The sequence below is a fragment of the Martes martes genome (genome assembly GCF_963455335.1).
Source record: "Martes martes genome assembly, chromosome: 1".
NCBI lineage: Eukaryota > Metazoa > Chordata > Mammalia > Carnivora > Mustelidae > Martes > Martes martes.
The window spans coordinates 120,387,680-120,396,193 of record NC_137888.1 but is presented as its reverse complement, the minus strand read 5'-3'; positions in this window follow the sequence as shown (position 1 = coordinate 120,396,193).

Here is an 8,514-nt window from a genome sequence, read left to right as displayed (position 1 = left end):
CATCTTCACCCCTAAGCAACCACTAATTTACTTACTTTCTATGTGTCTCTGTAAATTTGCCTATTCTAGACATTCCATATGTATGAAATTACATATGGGTTTTTGCAACTGGCTCCTTCCACTTGGCATGTTTTGGAGATTCATCTATGTTGAAGCATGTGCCGATATTTTATTCCATTTTATGGTCAAGTAATATTCAGTTTTATGGATATTTTGCTCATCCACTTATCAGTTGGTGGATATTTGGGTTGCTTTCACCTTTTGACTATTATGGACAATGTATAAACATTTGCATACTTTTTTTTTTTTTTTGCCCGTACATGTTTTCATTTCTCTTGGGTTGATACCTAAGAGTGAAATTGTTGTTTCATATGGCAACTCTGTATGTTTAATTGTTCAAGGAACTTACAGACTGTTTTCTAAAGTAGCTGCACCATTTTACATTCCCATCAGCAGTGTAGGATAGGAGGGTTTGGATTTCTCCCCATCCTGAACACTTGTTATTATCTGCCTTTCTGAATCTAGCCATCAAAGTGGGCATGAAGTGGTATCATATTATGGTTTTGATTTGCATTTCCCTGATGACAAATGATGTCAAGTACCCCTCATGATCTTAATATCCATTTGCATATCTTCCTAGTTGGAGAAATATCTATTCAGATCCTTTGCCCATTTTTATATCATTTTGTCTTTATTATTGAGTTATAAGATTTCTTTGCAATATTTGGGATACAAGTCCCTCATCAGATATATGATTTGTAATTATTTTCTCCTCTTCTGTGGTTCTTTTTACTTTTTGATGCTGTCCTTTGAAGTGTAAAAGTTTTTGATTTTAATGAAATCCAAATTATGTTTTTTTTCTCTTAAGTTGTGCTTTCTCTTAAGTTGTGTCAGATTTAAGGATCCTTTACCAAATCCAAGCACATAATGATTTACTCCTATGTTTTTTTAAGAGTTGCGTAGTTTTACTTTTTAAGAAAACTTAGAGAGTTGGTTTTTTTTTTCATTTTTAAAAACATTTTAATGCTTTTTAAAAATTAACATAAAATGTATTATTTGCCCCAGGGGTACAGGTCTGTGAATCATCAGGAGTTGTGTAGTTTTAATATTTACCTTTAGGCGCTTGATCCCTTTTGAGTTAATTTTTTTTTTAGTTTATTTTTATAAATAGTACGAGGTAAGGATCCAACCCGATTATTTTGTAAGTGGCTATCTAGTTGTTCCACCACCATTTGTTGAAAAGTCTATTCATTTCCACATTGAATGGTCTTGGCACCCTTGTCAAAACATCACAGTCACATAAATTCATTTCTGGACCCTCATTTCTATTCCATTAATCTACATGTCTTTCTTTAGCCTGTACCATGCTTTTTTTTTTTTTTTTAATTTTATTTATTTGAGACAGAGCACGAGCATGAGCAGGGGGGGCGGGCAGAGGAAGAGGGAGAAGCAGACTCCCTACTAAGCAAGGAGCCCAATTTGGGACTTAATCCCAGGACCCTGGGATCATGACCCGAACATGACCTAGGCAGATGTTTAACTGAGTGAGTCACCCAGGTGCCCAGTACCACACTTTTCTTGATAACTGTTGCTTCGTGGTAAGTTTTGAAATCAACAAGTTGGAATCCTCCAACTTTGTTCTTCTTTTTCAAGAATGTTTTGGTTCTTCTGGCCCTTTGAAATTCTGTATGAATTTTTGAATCAGCTTCTAAGTTTCTACAAAGAAGTCAGCTAGGATTCTGATAGGGATTATGTTGAATCTGTAGATTTGAGGAGTAATGCCATTTTAACAACATTAAACCATGAACATGGGATATTTCCTCAAATATTTACATTTTCTGTAATTTCTTTAGACAGTGTCCTATACTTTTCAGAGTATGTTTTGCACATATTTGTTAAACTTATTTCTAAGGATTTTATTCTTATGGATGCTATTGTAAATGAAATCATTTTCTTAATTTCATTTGGCTTGTTAATTGCATGTGTATAGAAAGGCAATCAATTTTTGTATATTGGTCTTGTATTCTTCAATCTTGCTGAACTTGTTTATTGGTAGATTTCTCAGGATTTTCCTATACAACAAGGTCATGCCATCTACGAAGAGAGATAGTTTTACTTCTTCCTTTCCAATCTGAGTATCTTTTATTTCATCTTTACTGTCTAGAACCTCTGGTATAAAGTTAAATAGAAGTGGTGAGAGTGTGCATTGTTGTCTTGTTCCTGATCTTAGGAATCAGGATCCCTAAGGGATTCTTAGGGAACAGGATCTTATCCAGTCATTCACTATTTAATATGCTATTAGCTGTGGGGTTTTGTAGATGCCGTTTATCAAGTTGATGACATTTTCTTTTGGGTTTTTTTTTTAATCATTATTATGAAAAGCTATGGATTTTTTAAAAGATTTTAATTATTTATTGGACAGAGAGAGAGATCACAAGTAGGCAGAGCAGCAGGCAGAGAGGGGTGGGGGGAAGCAGGCTCCCCGCTGAGCAGAGAGCCCAACAGGGGACTTGATCCCAGGATCCTGAGATCATGACCTGAGCCGAAGGCCGAGGCCCAACCCACTGAGCCACCCAGGCACCCAAGGCTATTGGATTTTGTCAAATGCCTTTTTTTCTATGTCTTTTAAGATGTTCATGTGGTTTTGTTTTTATTCTTTCACTATAGTGCTTTACATTAATTGGTTTTTGAATGTTAAACCAACTTCACATTCCTAGAATGAATCCCATGTGGTCATGGTGTGTAATTATTTTTTATGTGCTAGATTTGGTTTGCTAGCATTTTGTTGAGGATTTTTACATCCATATTCATGAGAGATATTGATCTGTAGTTTTCTTATGATGTCTTTGGCTTTGGTATCTATGTAATACTGGTCTCATTGAATGAGTAGGAAAGTCTTCCTCTTCTACTTTTTGGAAGAGTTTGTATAGAATTGGTATTTACTCTTCTTTAAATGTTTGGTAGAATTCAGCAGTGGAGCTATCTGGGCCTGGGCTTTTTTTTATGGGAAGTTTTTGATTACAATTTTAATCTCTTCACTTGTTGTAGGTCTATTTAGATTCTTCTTAAGATGGTTTTGGTATTGTCTTTCTAAAAATTCATCCATTTCATCTGTATTATCTAATTTATTGGCATATAATTGTTCATTGTATTCCTTCCTTGGGCCTACCTAATGGATTTTGGACTGAATTGTTAGGAAGGAGTATAAGGAAGAAGTAGAAGGAATGGGACGGAGAAATGAGAGGAGGGAAAAGAAATTCGTTTTAAAGATGCCCTAAATAATGTCTCCCTCTGTGTTCTGCACTATGTTCATCACCCTAATAGTGCCACTTGTTAATTTCCCTGCCCAAATAGTAATAGTATATATTAAGTGCTTATTATATACCAGGTAGTAAAGACTTTACACATACAACTCATTTAATTCCCATAACAACCTCATGAGTAAACATTGTTATTATCCCCTCTTTACAGAAGACTGAGTGTAGAGAGGTTAAGTTACTGCCCCGGGCCTCATGGCTAGCTAATAAAGTGAAGATATAACCCAGGCTATTTGCCTCCAGGACCAATGTTCTTCACCCCTACACTCTACTAACACAAGCTCAGAATTCATTTGCTCAGCTATTCTGACCCCTGGAGGAGGCAAGGGAGAGCTTGAAATAGTGTAGTGATATATATGTATGTAATGACCCCTGCTAGATGCTTCATAATAAGGAAACTGTCCTATTCATCTGCCTTCAGCTCCTAGCACATAGATATTAAGTTCAATCAATGAACTAAAAGATCTCCACTAAATGGCTAATATTAATGCCATAGGGCTCTTAGGTAACAGAGACTACCAGAAATTATCTCACCGCCTAATAAAAAGAATCCTTTTCTGAGCAATGCAAACATGGACACAAACATCTGTAGTTATAAACTCAGAGCAGGATACCTAAAACTCTATAATCAGATTGATTAGATTTATTTGTACTTTATCCTGATTTTGGTATAGAAGACTGAATATAACACATATTTAAGAATTAATCTAATAGGGCCCCTGGGTGGCTCAGTGGGTTAAGACTCTGCCTTCGGCTCAGGTCATGATCTCAGGGTCCTGGGATCGAGGCCCACATCGGGCTCTCTGCTCAGTGGGGAGCCTGCTTCCCCCTCTCTCTCTGCCTACCTATGACCTCTCTCTCTCTCTCTCTCAAATAAATAAAATCTTTAAAATAAAAAAATTAATCTAATAAGGGACATACAGAACATATGCAAAGACAATTACAGCACTTCATTGTCAGAAATAAAAGACTTAAATAAATGGATAAACACATCTCATCACTGGTTAAGCAGACTTCCTATTAGCGAGAACATAGTAACAAATAGGAATAAGTAGGAAAGAAGATCAAGTAATGTGTGCAGTGATTCTCAATCATCCCTGCATATTAGGGTCACTTAATTTATAAATTTTTTAGATGTCCCAAGTCAGGGGGCATCTGGGTGACTCCATCCGTTAAGCATTTGCCTTTGGCTCAGGTTATGATCCAGGAGTCCCGAAATGGAGCCCTGAGTTGGGCTCCCTGCTCAGTGGGGAGTCTGCTTCTCCCTCTCTGTGCCCCCCCCAACCCCCGCTCATGCTCTCTCTCAAAGAAATAAAATCTTTAAAATAAAAAGTCCCAAGTCAGGCCCCACACAGATTAATTGAATAAGAATCTGAAATAGATTCCAGATGATTCTAATGTCACCCAGGGTTGAGTACTAGAGTGATATAAAGGAAAGGGGAAAAAGTTTAATGGAAATACTTGCCCTAATAGAATTGAAAATATATTTCAAAGCTTAAAATATTATAAAAAAATTCTGATAGTAGGTTAAAAACAGAATAGGTGTGTAGGGTAAACCCCGACAGTTGTTTGTTTGCTTTGCTTTTGTAATACAAGTGCCTCATTTAAGCTTTGGTGAGGCATCCACTTCAAAGACCTATCCTCTTTGCAGATAACGATCTCAAATAAACACAGCGCCACCCACAGACCAAGTGAAGAACCAAGTCACCTCCCCCAAATGTGGGCTCCCTTGTTTTAGAGATCTCGGTTAATTTAGGTAACTAACCATCTGGGCCACTTCCTTTCTTTCTCTCTTCCCATGCTTTAAATTTCCACTCTTACATTTTAAATTCACCAATAAAGAGTGAGCCTGCAAAACCCTAGGTTCCCCCACCCTCTACCCCAATAAAAGCAGAACTCCTGGCCGGTACAATCTCTTTCTCTCTCCTTGCGACTTCACTTTGTGGCCTCAGGTGTGCTTTGTAATGTCCAGGTCTTGTAAGTAATAATGCTTCTCTTCCAACATTTCTTGAGTTATTGCTGAAGGGCTGAAGGGTGTCTTGCATTCATAATAAGAACTGCAAGTGCTGATCCAGCCACATTGGTTATTTTTAGGCTGAAACCAGCCTAAAACAAGATGATGAAAACAAAATAAAACAAAAAATGCATGTCAGAAAATGTAACCCAAATCTGTTTAGTCCCGGTAAAATATAAAGTGTGAAAATAATTTTTCATTTACTAAATGTTATTGGAAAATTACACTATTGTTGAAGATTTACACTATGTTGAAAAATTAAATTATTCCTTTTAAAAACAATTTTAACATAGAAGACAACTTTTTAAAGGGAGTGACTTATTTTTAAAAATAAGGAAGTGGTATTTGAACAATTAGACTTGTTTTCCAAGAACTGTTGGGATTCCAAGAAAAACAAAAAATAGGTCTAGAACTGGATAATTGTAGGCCATCCTGTTGATGGAAAGGGTGTTTAAAAGTTTATTGGTCATTGAGGGCTTATCCAGATAAAGGAGCAATTTCTCCAAACAAAAACAGAAACACCAAACAAAAAATCCTTGCCTTCCTTTACAGTACCATTGCAACCAAAGGCAATATTGCATTTCTGAAGCATTTCCCCCATCAAATTTGAAATGGAATCTGGGAGCAAGAATTGTACTCTACGGCAAAAATTGTCTTGTTTAACCCAAGAGAAAAACTGAGAGAATGTACCCTTGCCTTGCAAGGGTGAAGGACTCAACCCCAGCTGTCTGTCAAGCCCTCCCAAATTCTCTGCCACAGACTGTTTCTAAATGAGCAGTATTTGGCCAAGTGACAACTCAGAGGGTGTGATTCTGCTCAGGGTTGTAGGCAAGGCCTTTTCTGTTCTGTCTTGGGAAACAGGTTTCTTCACTTGCCTGAGGGAGTGAATCTATGATTTTCTGCCTGGTTTCTTATTTTAGGAGAGAGCCAAAGACTCATCCTGGACCGTGGAGGCTTCCGAGGCTTCCTGCTGGAACTTGGTTCAGACACAGTGGGGAGTTTTTCCCAAGGAACTATCCAAGCACATAGCTGTTGCTTTAAATGACATGAGGAGATACTGGATGAGGAAAAATGTCCAAATGTCAATGGATAGTTAAATAGGGAGATATTGGGTACAATATTGCACCATTTCCTAAACTGTTATCTTTGAAGCATGACTTAGAAAAAGAGAATGACCACAGCGCCTCACTGGCGCTGGCTCAGTTGGTAGACCATGCGGCTCTTGATCTTGGGGTTTTGAGCCCGTTGGGTATACCGACTACTTTAAAAAAAAGAGAGAGAGAGAGAGAATGACTTACTAGGACACTTCCTTTTTATTACTGCATTTATTTTGTATATTTGTCTCTATTTAGGGTTTTTCAAAGGCGAGGGCATTATAATATTCTCTAATCAACTGAAATTAGTCATTGGCCACCTACTCTCCAGTCCCCATTCCAGATTCTCTTTTTGGCGCGTAGCTTTATTACCTTTTAGCATACTATATGCTTTACTTCTTTACTACTGTCTCTCTTCACCACATATAAGTTCTTCAAGAGTAGATTTTTTTTTTTAATGTTTTGTTCAGTGATGTATTAGTATTGGGTAACAGTGCCTAGAACATGGGAGACACTCAAACGCTTGTTAAAAATCAGTGTTTCTTCTATGGCTATCTTCTGTCCTGCCAAGGAAGAGCCAAACTCACCTCTGAACTTTTGTATTCTGCTTCTTCTCCCTCTCTCCCTGACCATCCTTCAAGCCAACAAAATCGACAATTATTGTTAAGGCAGCAAGTATATGCAAGACACTTTCCAGAATCAACTTTCAATAGCATGCCCTCCCTTTCTCTTCATATGTGAGGATTTAAATTCTATTCATCACAAACTAAACATACTAATATTCATTATACTAAAAGTCACTGATTGCTGCAATCGCACCTTTTTCATGTTACATTGGGATGATTCAGGCATCCTACTACCATAATTGGATTAGCTAGACAGTATTTTAGCACACCTGAAATTCTGGAAAAGCTGTTACAAATCCTTTCCAACGACTGTTTCTCAATTTCCTCTTGATCATCAGGAAGATCTTTATTTATTGAGTCTTTTTTTTTTATTGAGTCCTTTCAGCGAAAGGACACATGCAAGAAAAAAAAAATATCAACTTTCTGTCAGGCACCATTCACTTTAAGTCCTATAGAAAATCTTTTTTTCTGCTCGCCCTAAGAGATTTTCCCTCTTTTAAGAAGACTAAATTATAATCTCCACGGAAGTAGGTTTTATGTATCAATATCCCCAACAACTAAGACAATACTTGACCACAGTAAGTGCTCAAAAGATCTGTTGAAAGAATGGTGTACATTTTATATTTTTATTGCTCACTTCTAAGTGCATAATCTGGTGAGTTCACATACTGAAACATAGGCCAACCTATGACCCAGGTGGTCAATCTAACTGTGCCAGAGCCTGGTGGCTTGTTTAAATCATCATGGTAGGCAGAATCCTAAAATGTCCCACTGTAATCCCTTAGACTGTGACTAGGCGACATTATATCTCTGATGTTACCTTACCCGGCAAAAGGGATTTGCAGATGTAATTAAGGTTATCATCATTTGACTCTGAGTTCATCAAAAGGAAGACTGTCATGGTAGGCCAAATCTGATCACACAGACCGTTTGAAAGCAGAATTTGTCTGGTTTATAGCAGAAAAGGAAGTCAGTTACCAAGCATGAGAATTCAATACACTGCTGCTAGCTAAAAGGAGGGGGCCATGCGCCAAGAAATGTGAGTAGCTTCTAATTTAGAGTGGCCTCTGATTAACAGCAAAGGAATGGGCACATCAGTCCTACAACCACAAGGATCGGAATTCTGCCAACAAACTGAATAAGCCAAGAAGCACATTCTTTCTATTGAGGTGCCAGACAAGAGCCCAGCCTCGCTGACCTGATTTCAGCTTATGAGACCCCAAACAGAGAACCCAGTCTTGGACTTCTGACCTACAGAACTGTAAAACAATAAAGGTGTGATTTTAAGCTGCTCAACTGTGATAATTTGTTAAGCAGCAATAGAAAACTAATATGATCATCCTGTACTAGAAAGTACTTTCTCTGCAATGACAGAATTCTGCAATGATATGTTTTTTACAGACTCATCTGAATACTATCATCAAGCCCTCCTCTGCCTTTCCCAAATTTATTTTACTGTTTTC